Source organism: Rattus norvegicus, chromosome 7 (genome assembly GCF_021556685.1).
Source record: "Rattus norvegicus strain SHRSP/BbbUtx chromosome 7, alternate assembly SHRSP_T2T, whole genome shotgun sequence".
NCBI classification, from domain to species: domain Eukaryota; kingdom Metazoa; phylum Chordata; class Mammalia; order Rodentia; family Muridae; genus Rattus; species Rattus norvegicus.
Genome location: NC_141540.1, coordinates 15,451,970 through 15,477,140, shown reverse-complemented (window position 1 = coordinate 15,477,140; position 25,171 = coordinate 15,451,970). Strand labels below are relative to the sequence as shown.

The following is a 25,171-nucleotide window of genomic DNA, read 5'->3' as shown; positions in this document are numbered from 1 at the left end:
TACATTTTATATAGTTTTATATATATTATGTTTCTCAATTATAGCAAGCTTGATAGTACTTTTAAAATTATGAACTCATTACATACACATGATTACATGTAAATTATGTAGATATGTGAGTACTTATTGTAAAAGGCCTTTATTTTTTTTAAACAAATTTGAATAGAAATTTTAACTGTACTCTTGGAACATGGTTGTGCTTGTGTGGACACTTCAAGAATACAAGAAAAGGTCTGGAGCAATGGCTCAGTGGCTAAGAGCACTGATTGCTCTTGCAGAGGTTCTGAGTTCAAGTCCCAGCAACCACATGGTGGCTCACAACCATCTGTAATGGGATCTGATGCCCTTTTCTGGTGTGTCTGGAGACAGCTACAGTGTACCAATATATAATCAATCAATCAATCTTTAAAAAAAATACAAGAAAAGTCTGTGACCTTAGTTTCTTTGACCTTAGTTTTTTAAACAGAATTGTTTTTGGAATGTGTTTTCTTTTTCCTAGTGTAGTGGATAAGAGTGAGTTCTCTCCAGATTAATCATTATTGCCCTTGTTATTCAATTAAATGTTTAAACACTCCTTTATATGCCTATATGATAAAACTTGTTAGTTGTTCTTAAAACAAAAATTCCAGCTGTATAGTTTCACCATATGAAGACTCAGGAGCCAGACCCTGGTGAAATCCTGCCAGCTCAGAGAGGTAGAGAAAGCACTCAGCTTACCTTCCTACTCCACCAACATCCCAGAAGAAAAAGGCTCTTTCTCCTTTTCCATGATGTCTTAAAGGCCCTTCTTTCTATTTACTTATGTTCACTCCCTGTCAGCTGGTTAGTTGCTTTACCTCTTGGATTAAGGATGTATGCTTGGGCTAGGCCACACCACAAGTACTCATTTACAGTACACAGAAAGCTCTAGGACCAAAGGCTAAGCCATACCTCAATGAGATACTGTTCATACTACTGGGGTTCACAATGTGGTCAAATACCCTGCAATGCTAGATTTCCATGTCTGGGTTCTTGTGATTGCATACAGCTCAACGTCCTGAAAACTTTACTCATATGATCTTTTTTTAACCCTGAGAATACAAAGTGTGTTGGGCCCTGAATAAAGCTGACTATTGCATGAGACTTTAGTCTATCTCATTTGTTGGCTCCATTCTTCCAGATCTCCTCTAGAGTGGTGACAAGTGTGTCTGAACATAGATCAGAAGTTGGCTACAAAAGAGAATGGGGACTCTCACAGAAAGAGGTGAGTGAAACTAATGGGCAGAAACTAGGGAAACCTTTGACTTTGTTGAGCTTGTGCATCATTTTTACTAAATAAACATTCAATAATTTTAAATATTAAAATCACAACCATTCAATTGCCCATAAGTTGTTTATGATTATAAACTCTGGTTTCCAGATGATGGAACTTTAGATGAAGAAGTATGGAACAGAAACTGAAGTAATATTGGACAGGAACATGAACTAGATGAAAAGTCTTCCTCAGGCTTATATGGATGATATACTGTTGGCCCCCTCCAAAGAGGAAGAGCTACATTCCATATGTAACATGAATCGTGATATGCTACCTAAAAATAGGCATATTGCATCTGAAAAGGTACAATGATTAGACACTAATGATTTGAGGCTACTGATTACTAGAACAACTGTTAAACTACAAAAAATATCCATTAGGTATACTTAACTTTCAGAAATTCTTAGAGAATATTAATTGGATACATCAGATGGCGCCTGTGCTGCCACAGTACCGAGAACTGGGCATAGGCCTGGGGGATTTAACAGAAGACAGAGACTCGGGTCATTCATGCTACTGTCGCGACCACCTCAGCTAGCAAGGAAGACACAACACTGTCAGATTCTTCTCAACAGCCTTTATTGCAGGAACACCTCATTATTGATACGGGGAGCAACAAAGGCACCAGCCTTATATACAAAACAGGCTATGGCTATATACTTGTCCTCTAGGGATTGGTGGAGCATGAAATACCTCATTAGCATGAATATCACTCCAGCCTGATAGCTGCCAGAGAAATGCCAACACATGCGCTTTGTGGGTGTTTAACACAATCGAGTACCAGATGTCGGCGCCATCTTTAGCCGCTCCCTACATCTCCCTCTTTTTTGTTTTCTAAAAATGACTGGTCTAGATCAGGGTGTCACGTAAATTTATGTCATTGCTCCTGTCTTAGGTCGTTCCTCTTCGTGACTCGGACTTACCTGTCATTGGGTTACCCTATTGCCACCGGGCCCCGTGTCTTAGGTTGGTCCAAGCCCAAGGAAAGTTGCCCGTCTCTGGATACAATGACTTCACATGACAGTGACAAAATACGATCTAGGGCAAACTCTTAATTTTTTAAAGAGGCCAGCCATATGTTGGGAGACGCACCATTTTCAATGGTGACCATAGCTTGGTAAACAATCGCTTTGTGTCTGGCATGTTCTCGTTGTAAACAGCAGAAGAGCCATAGACATACTCCGCATCCCAAAAGGACAATGGCCCCCCAGGCAAACATGCCAGCCCATTCTTTAAAAAAGGAGAAAGCATGGGTAATCCATGAGGTGAAATCTCCAAATGTGATAGGTTCCAATCTAGTGCTGTTGAGGACAGCAATCTGCATCAGCAATTGTCTCGATAGTTGCTCTGCTTTCATGGACCAGTTTCCTTTCAGATAATTCGAGATTTCTTTGCTCTGTTGAGAATACTGAGAAAAATTAGCTTGCAAAGGAGTAATGCATAAACCTCTAAGGAAGGAAACGCAGGACAGCTGTGTCATATGTTATAGTGCTTCAATTTGTTCTTGGATTAAATCTATCCGTTGATTAGCTAATAGAAGGCCAGATGCCAAGTGGGTATTAAATTCTTCTTGTACCTCTAGTGCCACTGCGGTCCTTTCCACAATCTGATTGATAGTCTCAGCCGTTTGTACTTGATTAGTCATAGCAATTGCAGCTGTGATAGCTGCAGCAGCAGACAGCACAATAGCTGAAATTATAGCTGCCGTAATACCAAAATCCCTTTTGGTTCTTGTTAAATGAAGTATGGGAAAATTATCTAAATTTGCTTCCACAGGGATAGGCACAAAAGAGGGAATCTTGACCATCACTGAGGTATCATGTGTGCCATTCCAGCATTCAGTTAAATAGCAGACTACATCAGAGTTATTACAATTTAAAGCATCATCGCTTACATTAGTGCTTATCATAAAGAAGAAAGGTGGCCTAACACATACTGAAGCACGAACGGCAGTATCATTTGCTAAAAGGCCATTAATCTTTACATTTACTAAACTGGTTTTGTTATTTGTTCTAGCAGTGGAAATATTATACAATGTAAAGTCTTCACCCAATAATCGGGCAAAAGGAATCAGAGATGTGTATGCTCCCTGCTTATTTGACAATACCCATTGATACCAAGGCCAAAAATTATGCTTACCAGTCTTATTTTTCGCCCAATCATACTGTACATGGTCAAGAGGAGGGGAAAATTCAAATCCCGGCAGGAATTGTTTTGCTCTGTGGTATGGACTTTGACATGGGGTAAAATCAGGTGGAAACTCTTGATATGGGGGGCAAGTAGGTAGGACTCTACGACAGGTAGAGTTATCCAGTGTGTAATTGCCTTGTCCCGGCCATGATGGAAAACTACAATTATGCATCCTAATTAAAGTTGTAATGTTCAACTCAGCAGAATTAATAACTGATGTGTCTCTGCTGCCTGAAGAGGCTCCTTGGATAATTGACTCAAAGCAGCCAGAATGGTCCCAGTGCCCATAGCACTATTGCTCACAGGATCTAACCAATTAGCCAATGTGGTCCTTCGCAGCCATATACAAGGCTGGGAGGAATTTTTAAAAGTAAAACATAATGTATGCAACAAAGAAAGATTAGTGGCAGTATACCGTTGGGGCAATTCTCCATTTGGCACTATACAAGGAACACCATGCAAACAGGAGGTGAAGAAAAAAGTTGGCAAAACAGTAGAATTACTATGAACTGGCATAAGTACTGGCCAGGATCTGGCAATAGCCCACAGGGTGAGCGAATCAACCTGTATTACCATTCCCAGTAGTAATAGTAGAGTTCATAGTCTCATCTTCAGGAAGAGCAGAAGGCACTTTTCGAGTCAAGCGCTCAGGTACCCAAATTGGATTTTCTTGATCCTGCGGAAAAACACAAACAGCTCCCCCAGATCTCGAAATCACGGGATCTGGGCCATGCCATTCATCAGTTAAGACATCCTTCCACTTTACTTCTGCATTAGTCATAGGTGTAGGAGCAGCATGGCGATCTGCGGCAGAGCGACCGTGCACATCCAAAATTAAGAAATTTAGAGTAAAAAGAGCTAAAGAAAGTTGTTCTTTAGGCGTTCAGCCGCTGGCAATTCCCTCTTTTTGTTTTTGTATAAGCTCTTTTAAGGTACGATGTGCTCTTTCCACAATTCCTTGACCCTGGGGATTGTATGGTAATCCTGTAGTATGACCGACCCACATCGTCTGGCAAAATGCCCAAAAGGACTTTGCAGTGTAGGCAGGCCCATTGTCTGTCTTGAGACTAACAGGCTTTCCCCAGGCCACCCATGCCTCTAAGCAATGACTAATGTCATTATGAGCCTTTTCACCAGTCATCAGAGTGGCATGTATAATACCGGAACAGGTATCAACAGAAACATGAGCATATTTTAAAATTCCAAATTGAGATATGTGTGTGACATCCATTTGCCAAAGTTTTAGCGGGAGCAGACCACGAGGGTTAATCCCCACCTGAGGAGGATGGTGAAACTGAACACAATTCTGGCAACATAACACCACATCACGAGCTGCAGCTCTAGAGATTTTAAATTTTTGCTGAAGAGTAAAGGCAGGAACATGAAACTTTTGATGAAATTCTCTAGATCAACCAGAGCAGCATGAAAAATAAACTCTGCGAGTACTAGCATCCACCAGGGCGTTATTGCTGGCCATGGGACCAGGCAAATTAGTATGAGCTCAAATATGTTGTATGAAAAATTTATTTTTTCTGGCCCAAATCAATTTTTGTAATTCTAAAAGAATTTGACATACAGTACTAGTCGACCTAATTGGCCCTGCAATTTCAAGTGAGCACACAGCATTAACCACATAAGCAGAATCAGAAATTAAATTAAAAAAATCATGAAATCTTTTAAAAACTTCCAATACAATTTTACATTCTGTAATTTGGGGGGTGCCTGGACTGTATTGAATTAATACTGGTCCTCGAGAATCAACCATATAGGCACCTACACCTGTTTTGGAGCCATCTGTATAAATATCTAATGCTCCAGACAAAGGCTCTGAGGCAGTGACCTTAGAAAAAATCACTGGATGTTCAGTAAAAAATTGTAGCAAAGGATCCTTAGGATAATGATTGTCAAATTCTTGTAATATGGCCCAATCATCTATCAAGGCACACAATGTTTCCATCTGAGTTGCAGTATATGGTATAATAATTTTCTTGGGTAAAATACCAAAATGCTGAATGCAAGATTTTACACATAGCAAGCTCTGCAATGGCAGAAGGGTAATATTCAAGGGTCTTATTAGGAGAAATATGGGGATAAATCCAAAGAAGCGGTCCTTGTTGCCATAGCACTCCTGTAGGCTGACGAAAGGTTCTCAGTATACACAAAAGGAGATCCTCCTTTTCCTTGTACCTTCTTAGCATTGCCTTTTCCAGTCTATCTTCTACTTTATTTAAAGATAATCGTGCTTCCTTGGTTAGAGCACGGGGTGAAGTAAGCTGAGAATCCCCTTTCAGGATCTCATAGAGTGGTTGTAAATCTACACTGGGCATTTTAATATAGGGTTGAATCCAATTTATGCTTCCTAGTAATTTCTGAAAGTCATTTAATGTTTTTAAATGATCTTTTTGTAATTCTATTTTCTGAGGGGAAATACTATGAGGAGTGATTTTAGTTCCTAAATACTCCCCCATTTGTCCCATTTGAACCTTTTCAAATTGTGCTATGAACAATTGATTGTTTTCAAGCACCTTAACCACTTTCGCATAGGCCGCTTTTAAGGTGTCACAATCTTTTGCGGAAAGCAATATATCATCCATAAAATGTATTATTCTTAATTTTGGGAATAGGTCACATACAGGCTGTAAGGCTTGTCCTACATATAGCTGACACATAGTAGGGCTATTAGCCATACCTTGAGGCAAGACCACCCACTGATAGCGCTTATCAGGCTCTTCATTATTCATAGAATAATCTCTCTCTCTCTCATAATGAGCAGCTTCTTCTCCGAGATCAGCTTTATCATCCTCACTAAGCTCTGAATCATCTGACATTCCTAAAGTCAAGGCCTTTAAAGAGGGATATATCTTATTTGTTTCTTGGTCCTGATTATCCCCTTTTTTTATCTCTGCCTTCTCTCTGTTCCCTTTGTCTCCTTTTCTTTTCTTTTCTTTTCTTCCTTCGGGACCTTTTCTCCTTCTGACATACTTTCTTGTTGCTCTGTGAGGATTTTCTGACCTGTCCTAACAGCCTCCTCACATCGTTTGTCCTGTAAGCAGGCATGGACCATTCACCAGAGAGGTTTGGATCCGGGCTTAAGCTTACCTTCTGTAGCTTCCCTATCCAGATCTTTCCCTAACTTGTCCCATGCTCTTAAAGTAAGAGATCCTGACACTATAAACCACGGAGCACAACAGTCGCACTCATCAAGAAAACGCAACAGGATTTTCCTTTCGATTTTAAGCTTACGCTGACCAAGAAGCTTCTGAAGAGCTGACAGGAGCGGGGTGGAGTGTGAGTTTCCCATGCTCTACGAGCTTATTTACGAGCAATTTACGAGCAGGGCGGGCTGATGTGTTTATTTACACACGATCTTATGGCCCATCATTAGTGGGCTCTTCCCAACAAATGCACTCCATGCCCGGGACGGTGGCAATTCAGACAGTAACAACACCACCACACAAAAAGGGTAAAAGGCAAAAGTGCTAGTCTGATCCACAGGGGATCAATTGGGGAAAACAACATTGCCATGTCCCATATACCTTTTAGCCTCTAAACCAAGGCTTTTATAGTCTCTGCTTACCTCCAGAGAACTTGATGGTCCCTTACCTGGGAGCTTACTGACGTCACCATCCTGAATTTGAAGAGTTCTGAATCCACAAGAATGTCCTCGGGTCTCCGTACAGGCCACCAGCTGTCACGACCACCTCAGCCAGCAAGGAAGACACAACACTGTCGGATTCTTTTCAACAGCCTTTATTGCAGGAACACCTCATTATTGATACAGGGACCCCGAGCAACAAAGGCACCAGCCTTATATAAAAAACAGGCTATGGCTATATACTTGCCCTCTAGGGATTGGTGGAGCATGAAATACCTCATTAGCATGAATATCACTCCAGCCTGATAGCTGCCGGAGAAATGCCAACACATGCGCTTTGTGGGTGTTTAACACAATCGAGTACCAGATGTCGGCGCCATCTTTAGCCGCTCCCTACATGCTACGAGAATGCCAAAGCTTTACTGAGGTTCACAGTATATATACACCACGTCCTCCGGGTAGAAAAACCCCTGGAAGCACAATGGAAAGACAAGTTTACTTCTCAGGATAAAAACAAGAATTGGAAATGACAAAAACAAGTTTACATTCTCAGGATAAAAACAGGAACTGGGGGCTGGGGATTTAGCTCAGTGGTAGAGCGCTTACCTAGGAAGCGCAAGGCCCTGGGTTCGGTCCCCAGCTCCGGAAAAAAAAAGAACCAAAAAAAAAAAAAAACAGGAACTGACTCAATGGTGTTACTGCCCATCAGCCAAAGAGCAAAGGCCAAGATGTTCTTTTCTTAAAAACAAATGTTTCCACATTTGTCTGGAAGACTCAGCAGGGGGCAAACACTGAGGGATCCCAAGAGGGTCCGACATACATCCTACTTTTGGAATACCCAATTATTCAGTAATCATACTATTTAAAACTCTAGAAGGTCAGATGTCATTGCAAAGTCCTCAGCTATTACCTCATTGGGCAAGAAAAAATGATAGCTATTTGAATCCAGACTAAAAGAGTCATTGTTGTAGCATTTGAATTCTTTGCTGCTGCTAAACTTACTCTTTTTCCCCCACTAAATTGTCTCCTACAAGTATTATAGCACAAGAGAATAAATCTTTGGAATGGGTTTACTTACACCATAAGGGCTATGAAATGTTTACTGCCTTCCTTGCTTTTCCTATTTATTTTTTATATTGTCCCTAACAATCTGTTTAAGAGTGTTATAGAACTCTATGGATTCATTTGTAAATAACCTTAGAAGGATAAGAAACCATTACCCACCTGTCCACCAATGTAATTTTCTCATTGAAACTGAATTTATGATTTCAAACCTTTCCACTCTTTTCCCATTCCACAGGCAGATAACTTATTTTATTGATGACTCATCTAATGGTGTAGGAGGGATTCAGGGTCCAGATAGTCATCAATCAATTAATACTTCTTCCTCAAACAGGTGGAACTTTTGTTTTGTCCATCTATTATGATTAATTCGTGAATTTTAAATAACATTTTAGATTTTGTTTATGTAGTGGGATTGTTTCCAGCAAAAAAAAAAAATTGCTTCAGTTTCTTCTTCACATCCTGTTACGCTCTCATTCTATAGGAACTGCACCATCTCCTTGAAACCCTTACATGTCCTTTGTTTATTCCTCTTACTCATGTATACTCTAACTTCCCTGTTTTTAGTGCAGAATATGCAAGATGATACATTAACCTGCCCTCCTTTTACTCCTCCAGAATAGGAACATCAATACACTAATGCTAACAGGTTTCATCTAGCACATCATGCTTAGATGAACATGAAAACTGTGCAGGAGTGTCCTATGTATGCTCTCTTTCACTGTCATGATTATTAAGGTTATTCCCAGAGTTAAAAATACTAATTATGGGGGTTGGGGATTTAGCTCAGTGGTAGAGCGCTTACCTAGGAAGCGCAAGGCCCTGGGTTTGGTCCCCAGCTCCGAAAAAAAGAACCAAAAAAAAAAAAAAATACTAATTATGGCAAGTGAATGTCAGTCACTTTGTCCTTGTACCTTTGATGCCATACCTGCATATCTGCATTGATACATATGCCGATATTTCTTTGGACTGTACCTCAATCCTGAGAGAATCCTTCCGTGGTATGCTCTTCCCTTATACAAACTTTTGCTGCTATGGGCATGCCTTTGTATATAAATAGATGATGAACAGCCTGTAGTTTGTAAAAAGTTTAAGAAGTTCTTTAGAGAATGGAATACTAATCATATTGTAGTCATTCCTTATAACTGAAAGAGCACAGAGAACATTAAAACAATTATTAAAACATAAAAAGTGGGAATACCAGGGGCATTCTTGCACTTATTTACTCTCCACATTTAAAATTTACCTCCAGGCGATTAGTGTTTAAGAGTAAAAAAAACTCCATTTGTCTGCATAGCTTTCTGAACTGCCTTTAATAGGCCTATGTGGTTTGAAGAATTTGAGACTTTGATTTCCAGTTGGCTGAAAAAAATTAGGAAGGTTATGTGTCTATCATTGCTGATTGATCCAGTGAGTCATTATGGATTCCTCTTCAGTTACTCTGGCTCCCAGGCATCAAGGAAAATGGTAGAGGTTGAGGAGACAGTGTAGGTTGCTTCTCTGAAGCAGTCCTGGATGTAGTAAATGCCAGGACTTGACAAGATGATGAAACACACACACACACACACACACACACACACACACACACACATATATATGTTTGTGTGGGGGGGTAGGGAATAAGGTTATATACTTTGGGGATAATTTTTTTCTTATACGTATATTTGAAAGTACATTTGAAATGGTTGGGGTGAGAGGGGTCCCATTCCCATGGCACAGGAGAAGATCCCACACTCTGGAGTAGGTAGCAGGTGAGAACATAGGCTATTGACTGGCAGGTATACTTATCTGGATGGAGTCTATTTGGTCCACAAGAGATCTGAGTGGGTTTCCTGTAGCTTATAAGTTTACAAAAGAGATATATTTGTTAACAATATGAACAGTCTTTAAAATGAGCTTAGGGAAGATAAAAAACCTTTTGTGGAGCAAAAAGGAACAAGAAGGGGGCTGGAGAGATGGCTCAGCGGTTAAGAGCACCCAACTACTCTTCCAGAGGTCCTGAGTTCAATTCCCAGCAACCACATGGTGGCTCACAACCATCTGTAAAGAGATACGATGCCCTCCTCTGGTGTATCTGAAGACAGCTACAGTGTACTCATATATAATAAATGAATAAATCTTAAAAAAAAAAAGGAACAAGAAGGGCTTTTTTCTTTTGTCTAGAAGACTGCATATATATATATGGTTATCATACCATAATCCAGGCAGAATCTTGTCATATATATATATATATATATATATATATATATATATATATATATATGTATATATATACATATATATATATATATATGCAGTGTGTGTGTGTTATAATGATAAACAATTTTAAGTTTACATTTGAAAGAAAAGGAAACTCAAAACCTTGACCTTGTGAATGTAGTTGATTAAATAGTTGATCATATAGTTTTTGTATGAGAAACACCTTAAGTCCATAGGTAAAAGACAATAAAAGAAAATTTAAAATTTGAACATATGATTATACAGTTGGATCATATAATGAAATGTTTTATTTGAGTTGGGCTAATTTATGAGAGCTATACCAATTAATAGTAAGACAGTGACATAGCAAGAAGAGGATATATGAAGCATTTGATCAATGGAAATTGAGTTTACATAAGGAAGTAGAAGGTTACATCTGTGAAGGCTTATATGTGAACTTGTGTATGCTTTATCATAAAGTCTCTTTAATAAGAGATCTAGTAGTCTTAAGTAATTAACAAATTGACTAATGAAGTAATATAGTGGTGGATTACCTTGGGGTAAGGAGCTAGGTCTGTTTTCTAGCTCTCAAGCTTAGCTGTCAATGTAGTCAGAAATCTGGGAAGAATCAATTATAATCTAGGAGTCAGGTATTAATTAAAATAACAGAAGTTGGTCTGTAGTCCACAAAGTAAACAGTTCCCTGTGGTCTCCAGGGCAGTTCTCAGGTTCCTGTGGTTTCCATGGCAACTTGGGTGGAGTCAGTCTGGCTGTCAGGCCCAGAAGATGAAGTTTTTTTCCTGTGGAGTAAATATGTGCGAAATGAGAAATGACCCACCTTGACTTAGGCAATATGAGACATTTAACTCTCTGGGTATCCTGTTTGGCCACAGTGTATGTAGGTCAAGAGCAGGCAAGGCAATAAAGCAGTGTTTCTCAGTGGTTGGAATACCACAGTCCAGGCAGAATCTTGTGTTTGTGCCCATTATCTTCTCAGGGGTCTTGTGGGGAGGGGGTCATGTTAGGCTTTGGGATCTTTGTCTGTCATAAGCTTAAACATTTAGCAGATTTCTGACAAGATTGAGATCAGGTCTATTAAGCATATCTATATTAGACAACCTGTGTTTGTTTAGTTACTTGTTCTAGATGTATCTGGCAAATATAGAGAGCACATTGTGACTAAATGACAGTTGCAGAAAACAAGGGCAGTGATCTTTAACCTTTTACTATGTAGAAATAAGCCTAGAGGAAAGTTTTCTGGCAGAGAAAAACACATAAAGACAGACAGACAGACAGACAGACAGACAGACAGACAGACACACACACACACACACACACACACACAAAGAAACAAATGGCCAAGGTTTGTCTGGAAGTTCATTGGGCATGCTTAAAAATCTAAACATGGGTAATCTTAATTTGCTACAACTTACTATAGCTGTGATGCAACTCTTACTTAAAAATAAATCTGAAAAACAACTATTTTAAATGACAACTACGTGGTTGGCCGCCATCTTTACCAAGGATAAAGGGTACTTGCCATGTGAGTTCATCATCATCTTAAGATGACCACATGGTATGCACCAACTAAGGCAGCGCCTATAAAACTTCTTAGTCCTGCTGAGCTCTCTGCTTATCATTTATACAAAGAAGACAGTAGCAGGCTTCCAGAGTATTTTGGATTGGTGTGGACTTTTGTGTGATGAAATTTCAGGGTTTTTAAGGTCTACTCAGATCAGCAGAAGCTGACTTAGAGAGCTATACCTAACTACTTATGTCTTTGGTAACTGCAATACCAGGTTTCTGAAAAATGTAGATAGGTAACAACATGTGCCTGATAAATAAGGTTTGTATATTTTTAAGGTCTCCTCAGGTTCACGGTAACATTTGTCTAGCTTTCTTTTGTTCATGTTGTTAAGTTTTAGCGATCTGGATAAATGGAGTCATACAATGAAGTCTCTAATGGTATACTGTAAAAGGACCCGGGAAGTTCCCCATCCTTCTGTGGACTGCATTTCTGTAACCCCAGGTGGTCCCGCAGAGCCTGGACAGCAAGTGAGACGTACTGCTCTTCCCAAACGTGGAGAGCATTCCAGTCTTCATGAGTCCCAAACTACAATGCCATGAAGTATGAAGTAGTCATAGAAAAGATTGCACCACAACTTATCATTATTATCAGTGAAAAGGCTGGGAAGTTAGGTCTCAAACCCAGAAGAAATGACCACCAGGTTCTCCCAGCATACCTGGCATACCCTACTCCTTACCCTAGACTTCTTCAGATCGGGTGCTGAGCTGCCCTTCTTTATATAATCCAATCATTTAGGATCCCTGGCTTTTTCATCCACCCTTTTCTCTCTTGGATCTCCCTCTCCATTGACCAGCCCCTCCCTCACATGTCCTGGTTCAGGGTTATGTTCAAATGGACTCTTATAAATGTCTCTGCCTCAAGTTATGCTCTCCTTTTTATCTACCATAAACTGCTCCAACATACCTAGGAGCAGTTATGATCACACATATATAATATATAAAATTATATATATATACACACATATTCATTCACTTATCTAGCTGGGTGACTCTTGCCAAAGCAGATCTCTGAGCAGACTTTGCAGTGGGAATACCAGGGAGCAGCAGCATGTTGTTTCTTTCCAGGATTCTCCTCTGAGGCCAGCATGTGAATCCACTCTGTCCACTGTGCTGCTATCTATGAGTATCTGAGCCACATTGCTTTCCCAGAAATTCATGGTGTTGAGCAAGCAGATCAGGCAGATTGCAAATCATGTGTAGTAGCCTATGTGTCAAGTAACAGGTGTTAAATTACCCTTAAAAGTTGTTTATTGTGTGGTCATGCTAGAAGAATGTTCAAGCGTGGTAAAATTGGAAAGAGACCACCGATTGCAGACTGACACAACCATTCTGGAAATCAGTCTGGAGGTTCCTCAGAAAATTGGACATTGAACTACCTAAGGACTCAGCTATATCACTCTTGGGCATATACCCAAAAGATGCCCCAACATTTAACAAAGACAAATGCTCCACTATGTTCATAGCAGCCTTATTTATAATAGCCAGAAGCTGGAAAGAACCCAGATGCCCTTCAACAGAGGAATGGATACAGAAAATGTGGTACATCTACACAATGGAATATTACTCAGCTATCAAAAACAATGACTTTATGAAATTCAGAGGCAAATGGATGGAACTGGAAAATATCATCCTGAGTGAGGTAACCCAATCACAGAAAAACACACATGGTATGCACTCATTGATAAGTGGCTATTAGCCCAAATGCTTGAATTACCCTAGATGCACAGAACACATGAAACTCAAGAGGGATGACCAAAATGCGAATGCTTCACTCCTTTTTTAAAAGGGGAATAAGAATACCCTTGGGGGGAATAGGGAGGCAAAGTTTAGAACAAAGGCAGAAGGAACACCCATTCAGAGCCTGCCCCACATGTGCCCCATACATATACAGCCACCAAACTAGATAAGATGGATGAAGCAAAGAAGTGCAGGCCAACAGGAATGGGATGTAGATCTCTCCTGAGAGACACAGCCAGAATACAGCAAATACATAGGCAAATGTCAGCAGCAAACCACTGAACTGAGAATGGGACCCTCGTTTAAGGAATCAGAGAAAGGACTGAAAGAGCTTGAAGGTGCTCGAGACCCCATATGAACAACAATGCCAATCAACCAGAGCTTCCAGGGACTGAGCCACTACCCAAAGACTATACATGGACTGACCCTGGGCTCCAACCGCATAGGTAGCAATGAATAGCCTAGTAAGAGCACCAGTGGAAGGGGAAACCCTTGGTCCTGCCAAGACTGAACCCCCAGTGAACGTGATTGTTGTGGTGAGAGTGGTAATGGGGGGGGAGGATGGGGAGGAGAAGCCCATGTAGAAGGGGAAGGGTAGGGGCTAGGGAGATGTTGGCCCGGAAACTGGGAAGGGGAATAACAATCGAAATGTAAATAAGAAATACTCAAGTTAATAAAGATTAAAAAAAAAATAAGAATGGCTATTCCAGCTTGTTTCTCCCGACCATTTCCTTGAAAAGTTGTTTTCCTGCCTTTTACTCTGAGGTAGTGTCTGCCTTTGTCTCTGAGGTGTGTTTCCTGTATGCAGCAAAATGCTGGGCCCTCTTTACGTATCCAGTCTTTTAGTCCATGTCTTTTTATTGGGAAATTGAGTCCATTGATATTGAGAGATATTAAGGAATAGTGATTGTCGCTTTCTATTATTTTTGTATTTAGAGGTGGAATTATGTTTGTTGTTTCTCTTCTTTTGGTTTCATTGCAAGGAGATTACTTTCTTGCTTTTTCTACGTAGTAGTTTCCCTTTCTGTGTTGGAGTTTTCCATCTATTATGCTTTGTAGGGCTGGATTTTTAGAAAGATATTGTATAAATTTGGTTTTGTCATAGAATATCTTGGTTTCTCCATCAATGTTAATTGAGAGTTTTGTTGGATATAGTAGCCAGGGCTGGCATTTGTGTTCTCTTAAGGTCTGTATGACATCTGTCCAGGATCTTCTGGCTTTCATAATCTCTGTTGAGACCTTATAGGTCTTCCTTTATATGTCACTTGACCTTTTTCCCTTACTGCTTTTAATATTCTTTCTTTGTTTTGTGCATTTGGCGTTTTACCTATTATGTGACCAGAGGAGTTTCTTTTCTGGACCAATCTATTTAGAGTTCTCTAGGTTTCTTGTATATTTATGGCCATTTCTTTCTTTAGGTTAAGGAAGTTTTCTTCCCTAATTTTGTTGAAGGTATTTCCTGGGCCTTTAAGTTGGGAATCTTTATTGTATTCTATACCTATCAACCTTAGGTTTGATCTTCTCATTGTGGCCTGGATTTCTTGATTGTTTTGGATTAAGAGCTTTTTGTATTTTACATTTCTTTGATGGTGTGTCAATGTTTTCTATGGTATCTTCTGCCTCTGAGATTCTTCTATTTCTTGTATTCTGTTGGTGATGCTCGCATCTATGACTCCTGGTCTCTTCCTTAGGTTTTCTATTTCAGGGTTGTCTCCCTTTGTGCTTTCTTTATTGTTTCTATTTCCATTTTTACATCCTGGATGGTTTTGTTCAATTCCTTCACCTGTTTGGTTGTGTTTTCCTATAATTCTTCAAGGAATTTTTGTGTTTCCTCTTTAAGGGCTTCTACTCGTTTACTTGTGTTGTCCTGTATTTCTTTGAGGGAGTTATTTATGCCCTTCTTAATGTCCTCCATCATAATTATAAAATGTGATTTTAAATCTAAATCTTGTTTTTCCAGTGTATTTGGATATCCAGTATTTGCTTTGGTGGGAGAACCTGGCTCTGATGGTTTCTGTTGCTTAGGTTCCTGTAGGTCCCTCTTGCCATCCGGTTGCTGTTCCTGACAATGGCTTGACCCTCCTGTAGGCCTGTGTATCAACACTCCTATAGACCTGTTTTCCTGTTTTCTTTCAGCCGTTTCTGGGAACAGACTGCTCTGCTCTCAGAAGGTGACTCTCTTTCAGCCAGGGGCAGGAATGAGAAGGGTCCTGCCCCTGACTGCTCCTAGGTCCCTGAACCCAGGGGGCACAGATGGCACTAGGCAATTCCCTCTTGGGTTGGTAATGTGGGCAGAGGGTAGTCTTCTCTAATTTCTCAGGAGTGTCTGCACTTCTGAGGGTCCAGCTCTCTCCCCTACAGGATTTGGGTGCAGGAAGCTGTTTGACCATTTCAGTTCAGTTTCATTCCGGGAGCAGACCAGAACTGCACGTACCTGCTGCTGACTGCTCCTATATTCCTGTGTCCAGAGACACTGTGCAGTTTCCTGTTGGGCCAGGGATGTGGGCAAAGGTGGGCAGAAGTGGCAGTCTGTCCTGCTGTCTCAGGATAGTCTGCACTTCTGGGTGTTCAGCTCTCTCCCCCACAGGATTTGCAAGTAGGGAGCTGTGGGATGGGATCAGTTAAGTTCTGGGAACCAAATTGACCCATTCTTATCGCCCAAGTGGATCATGGACCTCCACATAAAACCAGATACACTCAAACTAATAGAAGAAAAGGTGGGGAATAGCCTCAAACACATGGGTAGTGAGGGAAAATTCCTGAACAAAACACCAATGACTTATGCTCTAAGATCAAGAATTGTCAGATAGGACCTCATAAAACTACAAAGATTCTGAGAGGCAAAGGACACTTTCATTAGGACAAAAGGGCAACTACAGATTGGGGAAAGATCTTTACCAATCCTACAACTGATAGAGGGCTAATATCCAAAATATAGAAAGAACTCATGAAGTTAGACTCCAGAGAGCCAAATAACCATATTAAAAATGGGGTACAGGGGTTGGGGATTTAGCTCAGTGGTAGAGCACTTGCCTAGCAAGCGCAAGGCCCTGGGTTCGGTCCCCAGCTCCGAAAAAAAGAATAAAAAAAATGGGGTACAGAGCTAAAGAAAGAATTCACGGGGGCTGGAGAGATGGCTCAGAGGTTAAGAGCACTGACTGCTCTTCCAGAGGTCCTGAGTTCAATTCCCAGCAACCACATGGTGGCTCACAAGCATCTGTAATGGGATCTGACAGCCTCTTCTGGTGTGTCTGACAGTGACAGTGTACTCATATAAATAAATACATTAAATTTTAACAACAAAAAAAAAAAAGAATTCACAGCTGAGGAATATCAAATGGCTGAGAAGCACTTAAAGAAGGGGTCAACATCCTTAGTCATCAGGGAAATGCAAATCAAAACAACCCTGAGATTTCACCTCACACCAGTCAGAATGGCTAAAATAAAACACTCAGGTGACAGCAGATGCTGGGGAGAATGTGGAGAAAGAGGAACACTCCTCCATTGTTGGTGGGATTGCAGACTGGTACAACCACTCTGGAAATCAGTCTGGAGGTTCTTCAGATTGGACATAGTACTACCTGAGGACCTAGCTGTACCACTTCTAGGCATATACCCAAAAGATGCCCTAACATATAACAAAGACACATGCTCCACTATGTTCATAGCAGCCTTATTTATAATAGCCAGAAGCTGGAAAGAACCCAGATGCCCTTCAACAGAGGAATGGATACAGAAAATGTGGTACACCTACACAATGGAGCACTATTCAGCTATCAAAAACAGTGACTTCAATGAAATTCATAGGCAAATGGATAGAACTAGAAAAACACACATGGTATGCACTCACTGATAAGTGGATATTAACCTAAAAGCTCGAATTACCCAAGATACAATCCACAGACCACATGAAGCTCAAGAAGGATGACCAAAGTGCAGATGCTTCAGTCCTGCTTAGAAGAGGGAACAAAAATATTCATAGGAGAAGATATGGAGACAAAGTTTGGAGCAGAGATTGAAGGAATGGCCATTCAGAGCCTGCCCCACCTGGGGATACAGCCACCAAAACTAGATAATATTGCTGAGGCCAAGAAGTGCATGCTGGCAGGAGTATTACATAGCTGTCTCCTAAGAGGCTCAGCCAGAGCGTGACAAATATAGAGGGGAATGCTAGCAGCAAACCATTGTACTGAGAACTGGGTCCCCATTGGAATTAGAGAAAGGATTGAAGGAGCTGAAGGGGCTTCTAACCCCATAAGAACAACAATGCCAACCAATCAGTGCTTCCAGGGACTAAACCACCATCCAAAGAGTACACATAGACAGACCCATGGTTCTAGCTGCATATGTAGCAGAGGTTGGCCTTTTGTGCACCAATGGGAGGAGAAGCCCTTGGTCCTGCCAATCTAGACCCTCCAGTGTAGGGGAATGTCAGAGTGGGGAGGCAGGAAGCTGAGGGATTGGGAGGGGAACACCCTTACAAATGAAGAGGAAGGGGGATGGCTAGAGGCCTTATGGACAAGACACTGGGAAAGGGAGTAACGTTTGAAATGTAAATTAAAAATATCCAATTAAAAAAAGACAAAAACAAAAAAAGAAACTTCTTTTTCCTCCTAACTATTCTTTCCCTTCTATGCTTCTTTTGGGTCATTTCCATCACTGTGTCTACACATTATTTTTTATTTTTTCTTCCATTTTTATTAAATTGGGTATTTCTTATTTACATTTCAAATGTTATTCTCTTTCCCGGTTTCCTGTCCATCAGCCCCCTATCTCCTCCTCCTCCCCTTCTACATGGGTGTTCCCCTCCCCATCTACCCTCATTACCACCACCCCCAACAATTCCCTACACTGGGGGTCCAACCTTGGCAGGACCAAGGGCTTCCCCTTCCACTAGTGCCCCAACAAGGCTATTCTCAGTTACCTATGCAGTTGGAGCCCTGGGTCAGTCCATGTATAGTCAGTCTTTGGGTAGTGGTTTAGTCCCTGGAAGCTCTGGTTGGTTGGCATTGTTGTTCATATGGGGTCTCAAGCCCCTTCAGCTCTTTCAGTCCTTTCTCTAATTCCTCCAACAGGGGTCCCATTCTCAGTTCAGTGGTTTGCTACTGGCACTCACCTCTGTATTTGTCATGTTCTGGCTGTGTCTCTCAGGAGACATCTATATCCTGTTCCTGTCAGCATGCACTTCTTAGCTTCATCCATCTTATCTAGTTTTGGTGACTGTATATGTATGGGCTACATGTGGGGCAGGCTCTGAATGGGTGTTTCTTCAGTCTCTGCTCTAAACTTTGCCTCCCTATCCCCTCCTATGGATATTTTTGTTCCCCTTTTAAAGAAGGAGTAAAGCATCTGCATTCTGGTCATCCTTCTTGAGTTTCATGTGGTCTGTGCATTGCATCTTGGGTAATTAAAGTGTCTGCACATTCTTTGTGTTCTTTCCAGTGTGTAATTTGCTCTATGTTCTTTCTAAGATGTGTATGTCTTTCTGAAAATAAACAGTTTTAATAGGAAAAAAAGAAAGAAAGAAATCAAGATGTTAATCTCCACCAAAAAAACAAATAACACAATTTTAAAATGGGGTTCAGAGCTAAACAGAAAAACTACAGAAGAATCTCAAATGGCTGAGAAGCACTTAAAGAAATGTTCAAAATCCTTACTCATCAGAGAAATGCAAATCAAAACAACCCTGAAATTCCACTTCAGACCAATTAGAGTGGCTGAGATCAAAAACTCAGATGCCAGCAGATGCTGGTGAGGATATGGAGAAGGAGGAACACTCTTCCATTGCTGGTGGGACTGCAAGCTCTGGAAATCAGTCTGGAGGTTCCTCAGAAAATTGGAAATAGTTCTACCTATATACACTGTTCTAGCACTCTTGGGCATATACCCAAAAGACACCCCATCACACCCCAAGAACACATGCTCCATGTTTATAGCAGCTTTATTTGTAATAGTCAGAAGCTGAAAACAACCCAGATGTCCCTCAACAGAAAAGTGGATACAGAAAAGGTAGTTCATTTACACAATGAAATACTATTCAGCTGTTAAAAACAACGACTTTGTGAATTTTGAAAGCAAGTGAATGGAACTAGAAAATATCAGCCTGGGTGTGGTAACCCAGACCCAAAAGGACATACGTGGTATGTTCTCGCTCATTAGTAGTTATTTGCCAAAAAGTATGGAATATCTAGTACACAACCCACAGGACATAAGAAGTGTGACAAGTAGAAAGGCCCACGTGAGGATGTTTCAATTCTACTTAGAGGGGGGAGGAAATAACCACAGGAAACAGAGGGAGGAAGGGACCTATGTGAGAGAGGAGAGAGGAAGGGAAAGGGGGAATAGGATCAGGTATGGGGGTCTGGAGACAGAAGGGAAGCCCAGAGGGCCAAGAGAATGAATGGAGATAAGCCACCTCAGGGGATAGGAGGCAGGGCACCATCTAGAAACTACCAGAGACCCTGGAGGTGAGAGACTCTAAGGAGTCAATGGGGGTGACCTTACCCAAAATGCCCAACATTGCAGAGAACTGGAAGATCCCACCTCCAGTAGATAGACAGGGCCTCAAGTGGAGGGACAGGGTTACTAACCCACAGTCAAAATATCTTTTTTTTTTTAATCATTCATATCTTTTTTTTATCATTGATATCTTTTTTTTTTCTTTTTTTTTTTTTTTTTTTTGTCTAAAATGGAGAAGATACTGAAGGAAAGGCAATCCAACGGCCAGCCCGACTTGGGACCAATTTCATGGAGGGCACCAACGCCTGACACTATCACTGATGCTTTGGTGTGTTTACAGACAGGAACCTAGCATCGCTGTCCTCTGAGAGGCCCTACCAGCAGCTGACTGTGATAGACACAGACACTTACAGCCAACCACTGGACTGACGTCAGAGATCCTTGTGGTTAAATTAGAGGAAGGATGAAAGAAGCTGAGGAGGAGGGCGACCCCATAGGAAGACCAACCGTTTCAACTAACCCAAGGGAGGTCCCAGAGACTGAGGCACCAACCAGGAGCATACATGGGCCAGCCTGAGGCCCTTGGCACGAATATAGCAGAGGCCTGCCTGTTCAGGCCTTAATGGCAGAAGATGTGCTTAATCCTTGAGAGATATGAGGCCCCAGGAAAGGGGGAAGCCTGGGGTGGGAAGCACCCTCAAGAGGCAAGGGGGAGGACGAATGGGGTAAGGAGCTGTGGGGGAGGGGACCAAGGCATGAGGGGGCAACAACTGAAATGTAAATAAATTTAAAAAAATAAAATAACAGTCCTCAGCGCCAAAAAAAAAAAAAATTAAAAAATAAAAAATAAAATAAAATGCTTAGTCATCGGGGAAACGTAAATGAAAACAACCCTGAGATCCCATCTTATACCCATCGGTACGGCTAGGATGAAAAGTTCAATGGATCGCACATGCTGGCGAGGATGTGGAGCAAGGGAAACACTCCTCCATCGCTGGTGGGAGTGCACACTGGCAAAACCACTTTGGAAGTCAACTTGATGGTTTCTCAGAAAACTGGGAATAGTTCTACCTCAAGACCCAGCTGTATCATTCTTGGGCATAAACCCAAAATACGTCCCACTAGACCACAGGGACACTTGCTCAACTATGCTCGTAGCAGCCAGACACTGGAAACAATCTAAATGTCCCTCAGCTGAATACTGGATAGAGAAAGTTCGGCATATCTACACAATGGAATACTATTCAGCTATTGAAAACAGTCGTCATCAACTTTGCAGGCAAAAGGATAGAACTTGAGATCATCATTCTGAGGGAGGTACCCCAGTCCCAAAATGACATACACAGTGTGTACTCACTTATAGGTGGATATTAGCCATAAAGTACGGGACACCCATGTTACACACTCCACAGACCCAAGGAAGGTAAACAGGAAGAAGACCCAAGTGAGGATGCTTGAATCTCACTTAGAAAGGGGAATAAAACAGTCACAGGAGGCAGGTGAAGGGAGGGAGAGGGGATAAGGAAGCAAATGAGGGGTTCAGGATCAGGTGGGGAGACAGGAGAGGAGCCCAGAAGGCCAGGAGAATAAATGGAAATCTGCAGCTAATGGGGTTAGGAGTTGGGGGGTATCACAAGGACATACCAAAAACCTGGGATTGGGGAGTCTCCCATAGATCAGTGGGGTGACCTTAGCTGATGGTCACAGCAGTGAGGATTTGAGACCTGAAGAGGCCACTTCCTTGTAGCCAGGCAAGAGACCCATTGGAGCAATAGTGACAGCAACCCACCCCACAAAACCTCTGACTCAAAATTTATCCTGTCTACAAAAAAATGCAGCGACAAAGATGGGACAAAGACTAAGGGATTGACCAACCAAAAACTAGCCCATGGGCAAGCACCAATTCATGACGCTATAATGATACTCTGCTATGCTTGCAGGCAGGAACCTAGCATAACTGTCCTCTAAGAGACTCTGCTGGGGACAACATATGATGACAGGGACTGCCTGCTGTAGGCCGGGATGGAGACATCTCAGTAGCCCACAGAGCAGCTCTCTGTAAAAACTGGTTGTTCGAGAAGCCGTGGCAGGACGATGGATGCTGACGTAAAGATCTCGCTCTGTGTGTTTACAGGTTGTTATCAATATTCCTAAGGGATGGATGGTACTGGGCTTTGTATGTTTAAGTGGGCAATTATATCTTATCAATTGGATCTAAGATTATTGTGTTGTGTGGTTCTTTTATGTGACGGTTTAAGCATAGGAAAGTGTGCGGCGACAGAAGACAGTGGGCCGCCGAGGAGTTGGGATGTGTTTCTGCCAAGATATCTTGGGACACCGCGGTGCAAGGCCTAGGGAGGTAAAAGACAACCATTACATTTTATTATTTTTATATTTTTACAACAACAGATGGCGAGCCAGTGTGATGGGCAAGAATCCACTAGTAATCCTAAGAGTTGAGAGAAAGTTTTTATTTTCTAAGAGGAGGCCGGCACCATGTTAAGTCATGTGATATCTCTAGGGCTGGAATTCAAACAAAGAAAAGGGGAAGCCGCCTGGACTGGCAGGCTGTAGGTCCCCTGCTGCGTGATAAGTAATAGCAGCTCAGAGAGTTAGAGATTAAAATCTGCTTTTTAAAGAAAGTTGTTTAGAAAGTCTTTCAGGATACTCATATTCTTTTTAACGTGGGCTCCACGGGAACTTTGGGTTGAAATCCTAGTTAGACGAGCTACTTCTTAATTACAGGTATTAAAAGGTGATTAAGTTTGTTTTTAGAAAGAAGAGAGTAAAGAGATTACCTGAATCAAGTGGGGATTTTCATCCACGGTTCAGAATTTAGATAGGGAAAAATCTAAATTCTCCAAGTAGAGAGTTGTGATGAATGTCTGTAACACCAGGCAGAGTGAATGCAGACATATATTATAAAAGTTATTAAGGTTAAAGAAAAATCTGTGGCTCCGGGTAGAGAGCTTAACAGATGGATATATTTTGGGCTAAAGTCCTGGTTTGATATGTTGGAATTAATAGAAAGTATTTGGTTTGTTTTATGAATTACTCTGCTAAAGGCCATATGGCTCATTGATGCCGGGTAGTGAGGGTTTGTGGTTACTTTTGATATTTACCACAATAGGAAGCACGAATTCTCTTAACATGGGCTTCACGGGAATTTTGGGTTCATTTCCTGCTATCATAGAGTACAAAAGCCTATCAGGCTCATTGTTTAGCGTGCTTCCTTTTTTTAAAAAATTGTTTAATCTTCATAATGGGTGTGACTTTGAGGGTTTTTTTTTATTATTATTATTCTTTTTTTCGGAGCTGGGGACCGAACCCAGGGCCTTGCGCTTGCTAGGCAAGTGCTCTACCACTGAGCTAAATCTCCAACCCCGATTTTGAGTCTTATAGTTATATTATTACTCTAGGAGAGAGTGCAAGATACAGGCTTTTCTGGTTACAGACTAAGGAACACAGTATTTTGGGAGATTTTGTCTTTGTGTTTTTAAAAAGTGTGATTAGGCTCTGGAAACCTCACAGAGTCATACTGATCAGATTTGATAGAGGTAGACCGCCTGAAAAATTAATGCAGGGGAATCAAACAAAAAGAGAATTCGACTCTAAACTTTTGTCTTGAGAGTTGTATTTTACAGAGTGTGCCTACTTGGATTCCTGGTCTCAAGGACTTTCAGCTGGGTCCAGTCAAGACACATCGGCTACAGCATTTGCTTCATTCTTCCTACCCCCTACCCACAAGGATATCTCAATGCCCATGTACAGCTTGAAGAAGTTATGGAGGAGTCATCGTCCCAATTCCCTGGACTTTTGGGGGGCTGGAAGTGGTTATTCTAAAGTTGTTTTTATGAGGAATTTAAAATTGGCTGTAATTTAACAGGGAAGAATTAGCTAGATTGAGTTGTACAGTCGTAATCTCATTTGGTAACTAAGCTAAAATCATATCTTTGCTTTGATATAGAATTTATTTGTTAAAAGAGTTTAAAAGTACAAGGTTTAGAGCCAGTCCTTCTATTGAGTCCATTACAAACTTCTGAGTTGATTACACATGTGAGTTCAGGGCCAAATAGCAAACATATTACTGAGTTTGTGAGAGTACTTTCAAGATATTATTAAGATATAAAGACAAGAGTAGAGATTGTCTTATATAGGTAGATGGTTTTCAAAAACGTCAGAAATCCACAAAATTTGAGATTTAAAGTTATTTATCTTTTGTTGAGACATATCTGCTCCTAACAGTTCCCCTTTGCCAGATTTAACGAAGAATTTGAACCTCCAGGTGAGGCAATACTTTGTGTCTAGGCAGCCACTGTACAAAACTGCATCTGTTTCATCTGCAGACTAATACTGTCCAGAAAAGGACAAATTATCCAGAATAATAATTCTGCCAAGATAGGGTGATCAGCCCTTCAAAATCTGCATTTCAAGAGTCTGTCAGTTGGGCTGGAGAGATGGCTCAGTGGTTAAGAGCGTTGACTGCTCTTCCAGAGGTCCTGAGTTCAAATCCCAGCAACCACATGGGGGCTCATAACCATCTGTAATGAGATTTGATGCCCTCTTCTGGTGTCTGAAGACAGCTACAGTGTACTTCTTATAATAAATAAATCTTTAAAAAAAAAAAAAATAATAATCTGTCAGTTGATTTTGGGCCAGAAGACTGAAGACTTGCGCTCACATGTTGCTAACAGGGGACTGTGCTAGTGGAAATTTGTCTCTACAACCTCTCAGTTCTGGAAGCCATGTTAGGCTTCCTATGTGTATAGATATTTGGTCATTCCCAGATTTCTGACGGGGTTGAAGATTGATTATAGTCTCATAGCCTATCAGGCTGTTTAACTCTAAATATACATATTTGATTAGATAGTTATCAGATAGTATACAAGCTAGCCAAGATATAATATAGATTTTAAGCCGGAATGGATAACTAAATGTTCTGTTTAATTGATATAGTGATGGACTGGATGTTGAGTATATCATATGCTTTATAAATTGTAGAGTGGTAATATTTGTACTCAATATATATAAGTGAAAAGGCTTTTTAA

The 25,171-nt window shown here is 41.1% G+C and overlaps 2 long non-coding RNA genes across 2 annotated transcripts; both read left to right on the top strand.

Annotated features, from left to right (window-relative positions):
• Positions 1 to 1,154: 1,154 nt before the first annotated feature.
• LOC148004457 (uncharacterized) lies at positions 1,155 to 8,161 on the top strand. The gene is made up of 2 exons (XR_015625082.1): positions 1,155 to 1,243; positions 7,068 to 8,161. It is a non-coding gene; the product is annotated as an uncharacterized LOC148004457 (long non-coding RNA).
• A 13,132-nt stretch (positions 8,162 to 21,293) lies between these two features.
• Positions 21,294 to 24,753, top strand: LOC148004456 (uncharacterized). The gene is made up of 3 exons (XR_015625081.1): positions 21,294 to 22,257; positions 22,382 to 22,482; positions 23,768 to 24,753. It is a non-coding gene; the product is annotated as an uncharacterized LOC148004456 (long non-coding RNA).
• Positions 24,754 to 25,171: the final 418 nt, after the last annotated feature.